Source organism: Phragmites australis, chromosome 14, assembly GCF_958298935.1.
Source record: "Phragmites australis chromosome 14, lpPhrAust1.1, whole genome shotgun sequence".
In the NCBI taxonomy this organism is placed as follows: Eukaryota; Viridiplantae; Streptophyta; class Magnoliopsida; order Poales; family Poaceae; genus Phragmites; species Phragmites australis.
Window position 1 is genome coordinate 18,721,021 of NC_084934.1, and position 3,259 is coordinate 18,724,279.

Here is a 3,259-nt window from a genome sequence, read left to right on the forward strand (position 1 = left end):
TAAGGTCTTGAGTTCATACGTTGGGTCTTCCATCAGTATATAAAAGTAAAAAAAATATCAAAATGGATATGCAAGCTATGCGGGCCTAGGGTTAAAATATGGAAAGTGGCATGTCAGAACTAAAATATATAATGATCCAACATGAATAACTGAAGAGTAAAGACATATTCATACATTTCAAACACACCGGCAGCTAGCCATCAGAAACTGCACGTATCAAATATCCGTATGCCATTTCTATTGTCACAGATTCTCTTGGAACCTTTGGCTTGTGCGCCACCGACAGCTTGGTAATGTAGTATCAAAGGAGTAGTGCAGTCGTCATTTTGGTTTTGGTTTTATGTTGCGTTCCAAACAGGTAACTCTGCACATATTCGTTGACCATGCATTATTACAGGGGCATGTAGAATGATTCGTATGCTCTGTTGTGGATATAGAACATGCACCATTATACAAAAAGAATCAAATCAAAAGTATTGATACAGAAGATGTTAACAGGTGCATGTATCTAGTTCTATCATTTGCATGCCTCCAGTTCTATCATTTGCATCACTCAATGAATAGATCCTCTTTGGTTTGGTAGCCATCTCTGTTTCTTTAAGATCCAGCTTCATATAGCACTTCATTTTGCAGATACGTCTTTTTCATTCTTGAGATTTTCCATGTTCTTTTGGTTACTAAACTTCAGCCAAGTTTCTCGGAGAGGATATAATGCCTGGGTGGCTTCCAGAAAAATTTCAGCCAAGTTTTCTCTAATAATAATGTGTACAGGATATAATATTGCTGCTGATTTTCTGTTAACGAAGTACCTATCAAACCTGGCAACTGATCAATTTTTGAAATGGCTGCTCATCACTTCTGGTGTCCAAGCATGTCTGAATAAATAGTGTAATCAAGTAGAAATAAATATTTGTGACAGGCTTTTAACTTCTTTAACAATGGAGGGCCATGTTCCTAAAAAATATAAAACAGAGCATAAACATTGAGTATGAATGCATCACAAAAAAAAACATAGTATGAATGACACGTAGAATAGGTCATCGGAATTGCCAGAACCATGAAGAATAGGGCATAGGAATTGTCAGAACTGAACTGACAAATACGTATGTCTAACTATTATGAGTTTCAGATTCTAGAGAACGCGATCTTACCTCATGATATAAAGAAGCATCGCATAGCTTCATTTGTACTTCCAAGATTTGGTTGTAAAGTTGAAAAAACAAAGATGTCCTATCTTTGACTTGCTAAGCATGTCCCAGTGTCAGTAAGAGCAGCAAGGACATCCTATCTTCCATCAAACAATGTATTAAGCAGTTTATAATGATTATTTTTTAGACGAAACAGTCTATAGTGATTTTGAGGTTCCAGATTATTAAAGATAAAATATTATAGAGATCTCGGGGAAAAAAATCTGAAGTTGTTAATAAATGGGTTGTGCATGTATCTAAATTTTAATTCGAAGTAGCAAATTGAGTAATTCAAAACTTGCATAACATCGAGAGCTAAGCTTATATAATTCTTAACTGCAACAACTTCAGCCTGCAGAAAGAATAGTAACGATGCAGTAATAATGTCAGTTTCTTAGGCAGAACAAAAAAAGGAAGTTCAAAGTAAAGTCATACGAAATGAAGCAACTATTTCTTCACCTCTTGATGTAAGTGGAAGGCATAGTGTGTGTGCTTTAAGAGCTAAGAGCCTCGATTCGCTTATTGTTCTCTTCTAGCACCGGTCATTGCTAAGATAAGTAATCTGAATAAAAAATTCACATCAATGTGGTCAGAAACAAACAGAATTTTAGTTTTCAGGGTACCCTTTTTTATAATGGATGAGAGATGAAGGATGCCCATAAGATTGATTTCTCTATCTTTTTTAACTGTGGTTCAAGAAATCAAAATCTTTAGATGAACTGATAAATGTTTAGATGTTTGGGCTTTGGTAATATGAAAATTTAGTTCCCTGTTTCAAATCTGCTATTTTAGACACATTATTATATTTGGGGAAATGGGAAAGGTAAATCGGAGGAGGGAGCTGTTTACCGCAACCGTCGTTACTAAGGTAAGTAATATGAATCACAAATTCACATAAATGTGGTCAGAAATAAATAGAACTCAAGTATTCAGGGTACCCTGTTTCATAATGGATGAGATCAAGGTTACCCATATGGTTGATTTCTCTATCTTCTTTTACTGTGATTCGACAAATCAATATCTTTAGATGAATTAATAAATATTTAGATGTTGGTAGTATGAAAAAAATTTAGTTCCCTATTTTACATCTGCTAATTTAGACATATTATATTTGGTGAAATGAGTGGCAAATAGGAGGGAGATATTCTCTGTCTCGACCCTGACATATAAAAGTATCTGCGAAGGGTCGAATGTTAGACAACTGACCTATAGTGATGACATTGGAAGCTGGTAGAAGCCTGCATATAGCTAAATTACTTATGAGGTAGCAGTCTGCATCTTCAGCTGAACCTAAGCATCTTCTAATTGCAATCTTATGCTTACCTGGTGTTTATAAATTTTTGGAAAATAAAGGAGTGCATTTTTATGTTATCTGCAAAGGTGAGGAGGTTGCAATGACTTGTGTATGTACCGAAGAAAATATCATGATATTGGTACGAACCGAACAAAATATCATACTATTGGTACGATTGTGCAACTATGCAGGCACTGTAAAAAGAGAAGCATGACAAATATAAAGTTCAAATTGGCTAATTTATGTCCATGAAGCTAATGAAGTGAAACAACAAATGTATTCAGGAGGAACATACCTTAGCAGCCTCAATTGACTGGATGCATCTCAAACAACACCATAGGATGCTCTCTTCTGAAGACTGGTTCAGGACATAAACATTGATTCTACAAGAGCATAGCTGTTATGGAACAATAGTTGACCTGTTAATAATAATAAACATGAATTTGTAGATGGACCATTCAAAGTCTTAGCCAAAGTCGATGACAATGCTTACAAGATTGCGCTTCCTGAAGAATACGGTGCAAGCACAACATTCAATGTCACTTATTTGTCACCCTTCATCGATGAAGATGAGTCAGAGTCGAGGACGACTCCTTTTCAAGAGGGGAAGGATGATGCGGACATCCCAACCAGTCATGTGTACCAAGATGCGTCACCCCTAGTCCAAGGGCTGATTACATGAAGCCGTGTCAAAAAGATACAATAAGAGGTTAACTCACTTCTTACTGAGTTAAACTTTAATAATGATGAGAATTTTATAATACCTAAATGTTGTATA

General features: G+C 35.7%; 1 long non-coding RNA gene across 2 annotated transcripts; it reads right to left on the reverse strand.

Annotated features, from left to right (window-relative positions):
• Window positions 1–211: 211 nt before the first annotated feature.
• Window positions 212–2,897, reverse strand: LOC133890027 (uncharacterized). Of its 2 annotated transcripts, none has more exons than XR_009903984.1 (3): window positions 1,647–2,765; window positions 1,152–1,539; window positions 212–954 (listed from the first exon to the last, which is right to left on the reverse strand). It is a non-coding gene; the product is annotated as an uncharacterized LOC133890027 (long non-coding RNA). The 2 variants fall into 2 exon arrangements; XR_009903983.1 differs by adding an exon at window positions 2,777–2,897 and having other exon boundaries at window positions 213–1,539; window positions 1,647–1,749.
• Between the last annotated feature and the right edge of the window lie 362 nt (window positions 2,898–3,259).